Here is a 15510-nt window from a genome sequence, read left to right as displayed (position 1 = left end):
TTTAATATGCCCCAATCTCAATTTAAGAGTCATTTTTAAATAATCTATAATTGACATGGAGATTTCCTCTTGCTCCAAGAGTTATTTAATATATTTTCTCAAGAGGCTAATTCTTTAAGCATGAATTTGCTATTCATTTCTAGTTTCACTGAAATTTTGGTCAGTATATTATGATTTATTTTGTTAATCTTTCTAATTTCATTCTACTTTATATTATTATATTTATTTATTTATTTATTTATTTATTTTTTTATTTTTTTTAAAGATTTTATTTATTTATTTGAGAGAGAGAATGAGAGAGAGAGAGCATGAGAGGGGGAAGGGTCAGAGGGAGAAGCAGACTCCCTGCTGAGCAGGGAGCCTGATGTGGGACTCGATCCCAGGACTCCAGGATCATGACCTGAGCCGAAGGCAGTCGCTTAACCAACTGAGCCACCCAGATGCCCCATATTATATTTATTTTTGACAGTTAATCAATTAAACATTGAAGAGGATATACTAAAGCATGATGCCACTCTTTGTAATTTCTATTTTTCCTGGTATTTCAAGAAATTTTGCATTATATCTTCTAATGCAATGTTATCTAAAGCATAGAGACTGTTGATAATTTTAATTGAGAGATCCTTTGTTTGGTTCATGAATTTTAACCTTAATATGTATGTACACTGGCTCAGTTTTGTTATTGTTGTTTGCATTTGTTTAGACAGACTTGGCTATGCTGTAATAAAAAAAATAAATAGTTTAAACTGTCCCAAGTTCTCAGTCTGTCAGCAAAGGTTTGCTTTTTCCCTCCTACTACATGCTCAACTGTGTCTCTGTCACAATTTGCTGCTACATTCTAGGCCCCAGACTTATGCTAATGGAGTGGCCTCTATCTGGAACATCACCAGTTGTCAAGTCAGAAAGTTTTCATAACTAATATTAGAAATGTTTTACTTGTTGGGGCTCAGTGGGATAAGTGTCCAACTCTTTGTTTCGGCTCAGGTCATGATCTCAGGGTTGTGGGACTGAGCCTGGTGTTGGGTTCCGTGCTCAGTGGGGAGTCCACTTGAAGATTCTTTCCCACTGTCCCTTCCCTTGTGTGTGTATGCATGCATGCATGCTCTCTCTCCCTCTCTCTCTAATAAATAAATAAATCTTTTAAAAAAGAGAAATACTTTAATGGTTAAGGTATTGAAGTACAATGTACTCACAAAAGAAAGTAAGTAATTAGCTACCAAAATGATTAGCTAAATAAACATTTATGTTTCTCTCAGGGTAATATGACCTATTTGAATTAAAAGTTTGAACGTGATGATTAAATTAACTAACATATCGAAGGCATGATTTTCAGTAAAATTCTTTGGAATACTTATCATTCTCAAAGTATCATCATTTCAGGATTTGATGTTTTTAGTAACTTTTTCTGATCATCTGTAAAATTTTAATATTGGTTGCCCTTGACATTTTATATTTTATGACTGTAGAGGAGATAACAGAGTGGTTGAACTTTGGAACTTTGAACTGTGGAACATTCAGTACATATTTTTTTGTTGATGTAATTAGAGGACACTTGTACATTTTTCAATGGGAAGGCCTCATTTTCTGTCATTTCTATACTCTGAAAAAAATGTGTGTGTGAAGGGGGAGAGTCCACTTGAAATCACTAATGACAGTATTTTCAGAGAGTAGCTAAAGTGAGAGTAATTCATACCTAGATCAAATCTCAAATTTCTTCTATGTAAATAATCACTACTATTTTAATTAGGAAAGCACTACCGTTATCCACAATATCAGTAACAATAAACACAAATTCTTTAAGAATAACATTGTATGTTAATTAGTACTGTGTTTAAGATCAAAGTGGACTAAAAGGAAGACATCTGTCAGCAAAGTCACAAATGTAGTTTGATATAACTTTAACAGGGTCTACAATGTAGATTAAAACAAACGTAATTGTCAGTCTCCCACCCCTTTATAATAGTTTCTTAAACATTTAGCTTTTAGAGACATTTTATGTAAAGGAATATTTGTATGCTCCACAAATATGATCTAGCCTGGACATAAAACAATGAAATATAACTGCTACAAGGACACATGACATTGCAATGAAATCTAATATATCCCGTTGTGTTAGTATCCCCAAATCTATAATAAAAGTAGCTCATATCTCAGTAAGGGATGAATGCATGCCAGTAAATGGGAAGCTTCTTCTAGGCACCCAACTAAACTCTGTGACACAATGTCTCAGGGAATGCATCATCAATCAGCTAGAAAATTCACAGGATCTATTCTGAAATATTGTTTTCTGTTCTCATTCTCCCTACCTTGAGTCTGAATTGCTCTTTCAATGTTTGGAGAGGGTTTGCTGGTTGCTTACTAAAGGTCAGAGCATTGATTCAGGCAGCACTTGACAGTAGTAGATGCGATATGGTATAGTCAGTTATAGCAAGAGAATAAAAAAATGATTGTAGTCTCTAGTTACAAGGCATGGTCTGCAAGTTGGATGCTGGGAAGTTATGTTTTGTCTTACCAGCATATTGTTTAATGTATTTAAATGGAAATGCCTTCACTGGTTAACCTTGCTTGAGTATCAAATTACTCTGCATTTGACAACAAGCTACTCTAGCTCCATTGTGTTTGGCCCCTGAAAGGCATCACATTCACATCTCAGCAGCAGGGAAATGTTTCCTTTCATTGAAGTTTGTACTTTATACAGATTCGACCACTATCAAGTAAATAAGAGAACTAAATATGCTATTTAATAGTGAAATTTAAATGGAAATTTGTTTTATACTCACATATATGGACTGTTTTATTTAATCTTTAACACTGCTCAGATCCTTCAAATCTAGATCTTTGCCTGGAGTTTCAATGATGAGACTATAAAGACAGTGTATGACTTTTAAGAAAATGAATAGATCTAATTCTCGGAGTAATTGATAAAATAATTGAGTAGTTCATTAAACAATGAATTATCAAGCATGTACTAAATACATATACTACTTGATTGGGCATATTGAATATGGATATTAAAAAGATACTACAATTTTGAATTGTGTTTAAAGATTTCAAAGTGCAGGGGCTGAGTGAGACTTTTTTAATGAAAAAAAGGGGGTTATGAAACTTAACAATGAATCAGTTGTAACAAAACAAGTGAGAAGATATCAAGAAATGTTTTAGGGGTGCCTGTGTGGTTCAGTCGGTTAAGTATCTGACTCTTGATTTTGGCTCAAGTCACGATCTAATTGAGCCCCATGGAGGGCTCCATGCCTAGCAGGGAGTCTAAGATTCTCTCTCCCTCTGCTCCTCCCCCATCCTCTAAAATAAATAAATAATTTTTTTAAAGAAATGTTTTAAATTACTAGTAATACTGTAGCTTAGTCTTAATTGGGTTTAACCAATTGAGACAACATAGAGTGGGGGGGAAGTGTTTTCAGGTAAAAGAAAAAGCAAAAGATGGGAAGCTATTGGAATTTTTAGAGGCATGAAAAGGTACATAAACAAGTTGATTCAGGAGAAGAAAAGGGTGAATATTGGCTTCATGGGAGATGAGATTAGAGGTTAGGTGGAAGAAGGATATTAAATCTAATTTATTAAAAAGGAACAGACAGTATAGAAGCATTTTAAGCCAGTGAGGAAATGATTAACTCTTCATTTTCAAAGACATTATGCTGACAGTGATGGGACAAACAAAGTAGGAAGATCTTCAGTCCCAGGGTATTTTGATATTAAATTTTTAATTAGTTTTCATTGGCAGAAGATACCGTAGACATTTGTATACTGCAGTTAATGAAATGTTTTGGCTAGAAAAGGCTAGAAGAAAAGATTAGAAGTCTCTATCTATCTCTATTTTTCTTGCTCAATTATTTCCTCTAATTGGAGAATGGACATTAAGTACCAAACTATAATTGTCTTTGTCCTTGTAAACCTAACAAATTAACACTGTTTGCTCTGCCTTCCCTATAAAGGCCAATGAGAGTACAACCCAGGAAGCATTCTATTGTGATTATAATGGCTGGAAAGAAAGCCAAGCATCCATTACGTGCTATTTATTGCTCCCCTAAAAATTAATTTCATTGCTGTAATAGTCCCATTTTGCTATTATGTATATTGGTTATATGATTTGGGTCAGTTAGTAGTTTAACTTTTGTGAAGACCACAGTTTTCTTTTACCATAATGTACTTTCATCTGTTCTTCTCAACTCAGCCTTTTAAGTTTTAATGGGTAGGAAAATTTAGAAATGTGCTATTGTTGACCCTAGAAATGGATGGGGTGAATAAACACACATAACCTAGTTGTAATTCATAATATTTATCCAAGCAAATACTAAGCTTGAAAATATTTTTTTCAAGAAAAATGAGAATGTTCAGCCAGACAGCATGAAAGTCTACTCTAGTTCTAAGATTTGATTTGTTTCTTGCAAATTTATGTTTCTGACATATTTAGTATAAAACAAACAAGACTTTCTCCTCAATAAATAAAAGTATGTGTTGAAATATTTAGATAACATAATTTTTTCAATTGTGAATATAAATTGAAGAGAAGCCTAGAAATGAAATCCAGGTTCCATTTCAGATTAAAGAATGTAGTAGAAGGCTTAACATCTACACCCAAGAATGGTAAATACTAAAGGAAACCCATGTTAAATTAGCAAATATTTTTTTTCAGAAATAACATTGGTATAAAGTTATAACAAAATTATTTGTTTATAATGAATTTTTGAGGTATAATTGCTTTATTTATTTTTCAATACATTTTAAGAAGATACAAGACTTCATGATATAGGAGGTAACAAATGAGACCAAAATTTCATTCATAAGAGAATTTACAGACTTAGGCAAGAAATAAAAATAAGTATGTGCAATGTACAGTATATGATGATATACTGTAATAATGAAAATAATTCTAGGGGAAAACAAAGTAAAAAAAGACATAGGAAGTTCTGAGGAAGGTAGTGTAATATATTGAGTAATCAGGAAAGGGTCACTAAGGTAACTGTTAACTTGAATTCCAATGTAGCTGATTGAGTAAGCTAAAATGTGTCTGGAAGAAGGGTATTACAGGCAAAAAAAAAAAGAGCCTTAGGTTGAGGTTATTTTGTAATATTTGAGGAATGGAAGAATGACAATGTTAACAAATGTGATGAGTAGGAGGGAGAATATTAGAAGATGAGGCTGGGATATAACAAAAAAGTAGATTATGTAGGGTTCTCTTGGTCAAAGTAAGAATCTTTATTTTTCACCGATTTAGGTAAATCAGAGAACTTTGAGCAGAGCAGTGAATTGATACAACTTATACTTTAATAAAATCACTATGGCTGTTATTTTGAGTAAAGTCTGCAAGGTGGTGGGATGACAAAAATTGGAATCAGGAATATGATGGTGGTGCAGTCCAAAGTTGTAGTAAAAGAGGTGATAAGAAATATTGTATTCTGAATATCCTGGGAAGAACAAAATGTGTCAATATATTAGTTGTGGCACAGGGGGGAAGTCAAGGATAATACCAAATATTTTGCCTGAGTTAGTAGAAAATGAGATTGCCTTAATTTAATAAAAGGAAGGTTATGAGAGGAGCAGTTTTGAAAGGGAAGTCAGGAGATTGAAATTGGACATGTTACATTTGAAATCAAAAAGTGTCTATAATGCATATGTCTGACATTTAGAGAAAAGATCTAGACTACATATATTTGACAGATTTCAACATGAAACTTGATGAGATCACCTTTGCAGTGAGTATAGATAATAAATAAAAGTGGTCTCAATTATGTTTCTGTAAGCACTCAAACAAGAGACTTGGAAGAATATTAAGAAGAAGTAAGTGAAAAAGAGACACCAACAAACTCAGAAGAAAACCAGACTGTGAAGATCTGGCAATGAAATAACTGTATCAAACACTAATCCATACTCAAATGAATGAGGACCAAGAATTGACATTGAATGGAAATCACGGGTGACATTGGTAAGAGCATTTTAGTGAAGTGGCCAAAGTGCATTTATGGAAAATGCAATTGGAAACTGTAACTAAATTATTCTCTTTGAAAGTATCCATATAAAAAGAATGCAAGATAGGAGGTGGTAGTTAAAAAGTAAAGTGTTGGGAGTGGAGCAAGATGGCGGAGGAGTAGGAGACCTGGATTTCATCTGGTCACAGGAATTCAGCTGGATAGGGATCAAACCATTCTGAATACCTACAAACTCAACAGGAGATAGAAGAAAAGAATAGCAACAACTCTCTGAGCAGAAAAGCGACCACTTTCTGGAAGGTAGGACGTGCGGAGAAGTGAATCCGAGGCGATATTCGGGAGGAGAGACAGCGGGGGAGGGGGGCCGCCGTCGGCCACTTCTGGCAAGTGATAGAGCAGCAGAGCACAAGATCAGAACTTTTAGAAGTCGGCTCCGCTGAGGGACGTCGCTCCAGTGGCTAAGCGGGGGGTGGAACCCTCGCGGGACAGTGTGGTCTCAGGACCCTCGGGGTCACAGAAAGACCAGGGGTGCCTGAGTGCGGCAGAGTGCCAAGGTATTGGAGCAGGGAAGCTGGCTGCAGACACGGAGATGAGGCGTGGGCTCTCAGCTCAGGGTTGCCATAAACCGTGATCCACAGCACAGTCGGGCCACTGCTCTTCCAGCAGGGACCCAACAAGAGACAGATCCGGGGAGACTCCCTTTCCTCACCCAGGAGGAGCAGTGCGGGAGCGCACCACAGGGATCTGCTGGGTTTGGAGACTCCACACTGGGTTGGGTGCCAGAGATAGAAACGCTCAGTCACAGTCCAGGTGAGCACAGAGTGCGCCCGAGACCGGGGAGACGGGAGTGATTGACTGCTTTTGTCTTGGGGGCACACTGAGGAGTGGGGCCCCGAGTTCTCAGCTCCTCTGGGGCAGAGATTGGGAGGCCGCCATTTTCACTGTCATCCTCCAACGCTGTAGAGAAAGCTTGCAGGGAACAAAAGCGCCCGAGAGCAAACCCGAGCAGATTGCTTAGCCCAGACCCACAAGGGCGGGGCAATTCCGCCTCTTGCAAAGACGTTTGGGAGCCACGGCAATAGGCCCCTCCCCCAGAAGATCAGCAAGAACAGCCAGCCAAGAGCAAGTTTACCGATCAATGAGAACAGGAGAACTCCAGTGCTAGGGGAATACTGCACATAGATTTCATGGCTTTTTTGCCATGATTCATTAGTCTTTCAAAGTTAATTTTTTTAACTGTTTTTTCTTTTTAATTTTTCTTTTTCGCTTTTTTAACCAAAATCTTATCAATCCCTTTAAAAAAAATTTTTTTTTTAGTTTTCATTTTTAGAGTTATATTCTATCCCTTCATAGTAGTTACCCTTATTTTTGGCAGATATATATATATAAGTTGTACTCTCTTTAAAATTTTGAGATACAGTTTCTTTTAACAGATCAAAATATACCCTAAATCTCTAGTATATGGCTTTGTTCTAGTCTCCTGTCTGATCACATTCTCTCTCCCCCTTTTTTTTTCTTTCTTTCTTTCTTTTTTTATCCTCTTCTTTCTTTTTTTCAAACATCTTATCAATTTCTTTTTAAATTTTTTTTATAATTTTAATCTTTACAGTCATATTCCATCCCTTCATTGTATCAACCCTTATTTCTTATATATATGTCTTTCTTTCTTTAAAATTTTAGGAGGCACGTTCTTCTAAAAAACCAAAATACACCCAAAATCTAGTGTGTGGCAATGATCTATGCACTAGCCTGATCATATTTGATCATATTCTATTTTTTTTTGTTGTCTTCTGTTTTTGTTTGTTTTTATCTTTTTTTTTTTCTCTTTCTTTCCCTTTCTTTTTCCCTGGTTTCACATCTTTTCTGATTTCATTAGAGTATATTTTCTGGGGACGTTGTTAACCTGTTAGCATTTTGTTCTCTCGTTCATCTATTCTCCTCTGGACAAAATGACAAGACGAAAAAAATCACCTCAACAAAAAGAACAAGAGGTAGTACTGTCTGCCAGGGACCTACTCAATAGGGACATTAGTGCAATGGCAGACCTAGAGTTCAGAATCATGACTTTAAAGATATTAGCTGGGCCTGAAAAAGCATGGAAGTTATTAGAGAAACACTTTATGGAGTAAAAAAAAGAACTAAAATCTAACCAAATCGAAATCAGAAAGGCTCTTAATGAGGTGCAATCAAAAATGGGGGCACTAAATGCTAGGATAAATGAGGCAGAAGAGAGAATCAGTGATATAGAAGACCAAATGTGGAAAATAAGCTGAGAAAAAGAGAGACAAACAACTACTGGATCACGAGGGCAGAATTCGAGGCATAAGCGATACGATAAGATGAAACAACATTAGAATAATTGGGATCCCAGAAGAAGAAGAAAGAGAGAGGGGGGCAGAAGGTATATCGGAGCAAATTATAACAGAGAACTTCCCTAATGTGGGGAAGGAAACAGGCATCAAAATCCAGGAGGCACAGAGAACCCCTCTCAAAAATCAATAAAAATAGGTCAACACCCCGACATCTAATAGTAAAACTTACGAGTCTCAGAGACAAAGAGAAAATCCTGAAAGCAGCTTGGGAGAAGAGATATGTAACCTATAATGGTAGAAACATTAGATTGGCAACAGACCTATCCACAGAGACCTGGCAGGCCAGAATGACAGGCATGATATATTCAGAACATTAACTGAGAAAAATATACAGCCAAGAATACTATATCCAGCTAGACTGTCACTGAAAATAGAAGAGATAAAAAGCTTCCAGGACAAACAAAAACTAAAGGAATTTGCAAACACGAAACCAGCCCTACAAGAAATATTGAAAGGGGTCCTCTAAGCAAAGGGAGAGCCTAAAAGCAGCATAGACCAGAAAGGAATAGAGAAAATATACAGTAACAGTCACTTTACAGGCAATACAATGGCACTAAATTCATATCTTTCAATAGTTACTCTGAATGTAAATGGGTTAATGCCCCAATCAAAAGACACAGGCTATCAGATTGGATTAAAAAACAAGACCCATCAATATGCTGTCTGCAAGAGATGCATTTTAGACCCAAAGACACCCCCAGATTGAAAGTGAAGGGGTGGGAAACCATTTACCATTCTAATGGACACCAAAAGAAAGCTGGGGTGGCAATCCTTATATCAGACAAATTAGATTTTAAACCAAAGACTGTAATAAGAGATGAGGAAGGACACTATATCCTACTTAAAGGGTCTATCCAACAAGAAGATCTAACAATTGTAAATATCTATGCCCCTAACATGGGAGCAGCCAATTATATAAGGCAATTAATAACAAAAGCAAAGAAACACATTGACAACAATACAATAATTGTGGGGGATTTTAACACCCCCCCCCGACTGAAAAGGACAGTATATCTAAGCAAAAGATCAACAAGGAAATAAAGACTTTAAATGACACACTGGACCAAATGGACTTCACAAACATATTCAGAACATTCCATCCCAAAGCAACAGAATACACATTCTTCTCTAGTGCCCAAGGAACATTCTCCAGAATAGATCACATCCTAGGTCACAAATCAACCAGTAACAAAAGATTGGGATTATTCCCTGCATATTTTCAGACCACAATGTTTTGAAACTAGAACTCAATCACAAGAGGAATGTCAGAAAGAACTCAAATACATGGAGGCTAAAGAGCATCCTACTAAAGAATGAATGGGTCAACCAGGAAATTAAAGAAGAATTTAAAAAATTCATGGAAACCAATGAAAATGAAAACACAACTGTTCAAAATCTTTGGGATTCAGCAAAGGCTGTCCTGAGAGGAAAGTATATAGCAATACAAGCCTTTCTCAAGAAACAAGAAAGGTCTCAAATACACAACCTAACCTTACACCTAAAGGAGCAAGAGAAAAAACAGCAAATAAAGCCTAAACCCAGCAAGAGAAGAGAAGTAATAAAGATCAGAGCAGAAATCAATGAAATAGAAACCAAAAGTACAGTAGAAAAGATCAATGAAACTAGGAGCTGGTTCTTTGAAAGAATTAACAAGATTGATAAACCCCTGGCCACACTTATCAAAAAGAAAAGAGAAATGACCCAAATCAACAAAATCATGAATGAAAGAGGAGAGATCACACCCAACCCCAAAGAAATACAAATTAGATAACCTGGAAGAAATGGTTGCATTCCTAGAGATGTATCAACTACCAAAATTGAACCAGGAAGAAATAGAAAACCTGAACAGACCTATAACCACTAAGGATATCGAACAGTCATCCAAAATCTCCCAACAAACAAAAGCCCAGGGCCAGATGGCTTCCCAGGGGAATTCTACCAAATATTTAAAGAATTAACACCTATTCTCCTGAAACTGTTCCAAAAAATAGAAATGGAAGGAAAACATCCAAACTCATTTTATGACTCCACCATTACCTTGATCCCAAAACCAGACAAAGACCCTATCAAAAAGGAGAATTACAGACCAATACCCTTGATGAACATGGATGCAAAAATTCTCACCAAAATACTAGCCAATAGGGTCCAACAGTACATTAAAAGGATTATTCACCATGACCAAGTGGGATTTATCCCCAGGCTTCAAGGTTGGTTCAATATCCACAAATCAATCAACATGATACAATATATTAACAAAAGAAAGAACAAGAATCATATGATCCTCTCAATAGATGCAGAGAAAGCATTTGACATAGTACAGCATCCTTTCTTGATCAAAACTCTTCAGAGTATAGGGATAGAGGGTACCTACCTCAATATCATAAACACCATCTATGAATAACCTACAGCGAATATCATTGTCAATGGAGAAAAACTGAGAGCTTTCCCCCTAAGGTCATCTATCTCCACCTAAGGTCCACTATCACCACTGCTATTCAACATAGTATTAGAAGTCCTAGCCACAGTAATCAGACAACCAAAAGAAATCAAAGGCATCCAAATTGGCAAGGAGGAAATCAAACTCTCACTCTTTGCAGACGAGATGATACTTTATGTGGAAAATCCAAAAGACTCCACCCCAAAACTACTAGAACACATACAAGAATTCAGTTAAGTGGCAGGATATAGAATCAATTGCACAGAAATCTGTGGCATTCCTATACACCAACAACAAGACAGAAGAGAGAGAAATTAAGGAGTCATCGCATTTACAATTGCACCCAAAATCATAAGATACATAGGAATAAATCTAACCAAAGAGGCAAAGGATCTGTACTCAGAAAACTATACAATACTCATGAAAGAAATTGAGGAAGACACAAAGAAATGGAAAAACGTTCCATGCTCATGGTTTGGAAGAACAAACATTATGAAGATGTCAATGCTACCTAGAGCAATCTACACATTCAATGCAATCCCTATCAAAATACCATCCACTTTTTTCAAAGAAATGGAACAAATAATCCTAAAATTTGTATGGAACCAGAAGAGACCCCGAATAGCCAGAGGAATGTTGAAAAAGAAAAGCAAAGCTGGCAGCATCACAATTCCGGACTTCCAGCTCTATTACAAAGCTGTCATCATGAAGACAATATGGTAATGGCACAAAAACAGACACATAGATCAATGGAACAGAATCGAGAGCCCAGAAATGGACCCTCAACTCTATGGTCAACTCATCTTTGACAAAGCAGGAAAGAATGTCCAGTGGAAAAAAGACAGTCTCTTCAACAAATGGTGTTGGGAAAATTGGATAGCCACATGCAGAATGAAACTGGACCATTTCCTTACACCACACACAAAAGTAGACTCCAAATGATTGAAAGACCTAGATGTGAGACAGGAGTCCAACAAAATCCTAAAGGAGAATACATGCAGCAACCTCTTCGACCTCAGCCGCAGCAACTTCTTCCTAGAAACATTGCCAAAGGCAAGGGAAGCAAGGGCAAAAATGAACTATTGGGATTTCATCAAGATAAAAAGCTTTTGCACAGCAAAAGAAACAGTGCACAAAACCAAAAGACAACCGACAGAATGGGAGAAAATATTTGCAAACGACATGTCAGATAAAGGTCTAGTATCCAAAATCTATAAAGAACTTCTCAAACTCAACACCCAAAGAACAAATGATCCAATCAAGAGATGGGCAGAAGACATGAGCAGACATTTTTTCCAAAGAAGACATCCAAATGGCCAACAGACACATGAAAAAGTGTTCAACATCGCTCGGCATCAGGGAAATCCAAATCAAAACCTCAATGAGATACCACCTCACACCTGTCAGAATGGCTAAAATTAACAAGTCAGGAAACGACAGATGTTGGCGGGGATGCAGAGAAAGGGGAACCCTCCTACACTGTTGGTGGGAATGCAAGCTGGTGCAGCCACTCTGGAAAACAGTATGGAGGTTCCTCAAAAAGTTTGAGAATAGAGCTACCATACGATCCAGCAATTGCACTACTGGGTATTTACCACAAAGATGCAAATGTAGGGATCTGAATGGGTACGTGCACCCCAATATTTATAGCATCAATGTCCACAATAGCCAAACTGCTGAAAGAGCCAAGATGTCCATCGACAGCTGAATGGATACAGAAGAGGTGGTATATATACACAATGGAATATTATGCAGCCATCAAAAGGAATGAGATCTTGCCATTTGCAACGACGTGGATGGAACTGGAGGGTGTTATGCTGAGTGAAATAAGTCAATCAGAGAAAGACATGTATCATATGACCTCACTGATATGAGGAATTCTTAATCTCAGGAAACAAACTGAGGGTTGCTGGAGTGGTGGGGGATGGGAGGGAGGGGGTGACTGGGTGATAGACATTGGGGAGGGTATGTGATATGGTGAGCGCTGTGAAGTGTGCAAGACTGTTGAATCACAGATCTGTACGTCTGAAACAAATAATGCAATATATGTTAAGGAGAAAAAATGAAGAAGAACATATCAGGAGGGGAAGAGTGAAGCGGAGGAAATAGGAGGGGGAGATGAACCATGAGAGACGATGGACTCTGAGAAACAAACTGAGGGTTCTAGAGGGGAGGGGGGTGGTGGGATGGGTTAGCCTGGTGATGGGTATTAAAGAGGGCATGTTCTGCGTGGAGTACTGGGTATTATGCACAAACAATGAATCATGGAACACTACATTAAAAACTAATGATGTAATGTATGGTGATTAACATAATAAAAAATTTTTAAAAAGTAAAGTGTTTATGAAATTATTTTTTTAAATTAATGAAATTTATTTTTCACGACAGTTTTAGGATCACAGCAAAATTGAGTGGCAAGTACAGAATTCCTAATATTCCCATGTTCCCAGGCATGCACCAACTCCCCCATTTATCAACATCCTACACCACAGTGGTACATTTGTTGCAACTGATCAACCTGAATTGACATATCATAGTTGCCTGAAACCCATAGTTGAGCTTAGGGTTCACTCTTTGTGTGTACATTCTATAGGTTTGGACAGATGTATAATGAAATGTTTCCACTATTATAGTATCATAATTATAGTATCATAGTTTCCCCACCTTAAATATTTCTGTACTCCTCCTTTCCGTTTCTCCCTTCCCCCAGACCCTGGAAACCCATCTTTTATTGTCTCGAGAGTTTTACCTTTTTCAGAATGTCATATAGTTGGAATCATACAGTATGTAGCCTTTCAGATTTCCTTCTTTTCTCAATAATATGCATTTAAATTGTCCTCCATGTTTTTCATGTCTTGATGACTCTTTCTTTTTCTGCTCAATACTATTCAATTCTGTGTATGTACAGCAATTTTTCCACTTACCTACTGGAGCACATCTTGGTTGCTTCCAAGTTTTGGCAACTACGAATAAAGTTTCTGTCAATATTTATGTGTAGGTTTTAGTGTGGACATATGTTTTCAAATGTTGGGGGGGTAAATTCCAAGGAGCACGACTGCAAGATCATATGTTAAAAGTATGTTCGGTTTTGTAACACCCACCAAGTTATCTTTCAATGTGGCTGTACCATTTTGCATCCCCAGCAGCAAAGAATAAGAGTTTTTGTCTCTCTACAGTCTACTAGCATTTGGCATTATCAGTGTTTTGGACTTTAGCTATTATAATAGGTATGTAGTACTATCTCATTAATGCTTCAGTTTGCATTTCCTTGATGATGTAGAGCAAATTTGCTCCTATATGGAGCAAAATTCCATATGCTTATTTGCCATATGCCTATGTTTGGTGCAGTGTCTATTAAGATCTTTGGCTCATTTATAAATTGTGTTAGTTTTTATTGTTGAGTTTTAAGGATTCTTTGTATATTTTCATAATGGTTCTTTAACATATGTGTCCACGCAAATATTTTCTTTCAGTATGTAGCTTGTCTTCTCATTCTCTTGACATTATCTTTCTCAAAGAAGAATTTTTAATGTGAATAAAATTCAGCTTATCAATGATTCCTTTTGTTGATTTTGCTTTTGATCTTGTATCTAAAAAGTCATCATCATACTCAAAATCATCTGCATTTCCTCCTAAGTTACCTTCTAGGAGTTTTATTAAATTGTATTTTACATTTAGATCTATGATCTATTTTTAGTTAATCTTATGAGGGGTATAAGGACCATGTCCAGATTTGTTATTTTGCACAAGGGTGTTCAGTTGTCCCAGCACATTTTGTTGAAAACATTATCTTTGTTCCACTGCATTATTTTTTTTCCTTTGTCAAAGATCATTTGACTATATTAATGTGGGTCTATTCGTGGACTCTATTCTGTTCCATTGATCTAGTTGTCTGTCCTTCACCAATACCATACTGTCTTGTTACTGTAGCTTTGCACTAAGTCTTGAAGTCAAGAAGCATCAGGTCAGTCCTCTGATTTTATTCTTCTCCTTCAATATCCTGTAAATTATTCTGTGCCTTTTTCCTTTCCAAATAAAATTTATAATCATTTTGTCAATATAAAAAATATACTTGCTGGGATTTTGATTGGCATTGAATCTATAGATCAAATTGATAAGTACTAACATCTTGACAATATTGAGTCTTCCTTTCCATGACTGTGGAATTTCTCTCCATTTATTTAGTTTCTCTTTGATTCATTTATAAGTTGTATAGTATTTTTTTGTATGGATAATGTACATATTTTGTTAGACTTATATTTAAGTATTTCAGTTTTAATGGAATCATATTTTTAATTTCAAATTCCAGTTGTTCATTGTTTTATATAGGAAAGTCATTGAATTTTGTAAATTAACTTGACATACTGCAGCCTTGTTACAATCACTTATTCATTTGAGAAATTTGTTATTTTCAAAAAATATCCTACATAGATGATTATGCCATCTGTGAACAAAGATGAATGACATCAAAGGTATTTTAAATTTCTGTTATAGTACTTTGGATTTTTAGCATTTCTTTTTGCTTTTTTCTTAGAATTTCTATTTCTCTGCTCCCATTGCTTATCTGTTCTTGCATGCTGTCTATTTATACATTAGAATCCTTAGCATATTAATCATAGTTATTTTATTTATTTATTCTCTCTCTCTTTTCACAAATCTTCGTTTGGAGGGCTGGTTTTTAATAGATCATAGCAAGGCAGTTGTTCTGCTACCTATCAAACCCTAACCCCCCAGATCATAGCAAGGCAGTTGTTCT

The sequence above is a fragment of the Callorhinus ursinus genome, unplaced genomic scaffold, assembly GCF_003265705.2.
Source record: "Callorhinus ursinus isolate GAN/ISIS: 27379988/994484 unplaced genomic scaffold, GSC_fseal_2.0 scaffold4, whole genome shotgun sequence".
Lineage (NCBI taxonomy): Eukaryota > Metazoa > Chordata > Mammalia > Carnivora > Otariidae > Callorhinus > Callorhinus ursinus.
This window is presented reverse-complemented; position numbering follows the sequence as displayed.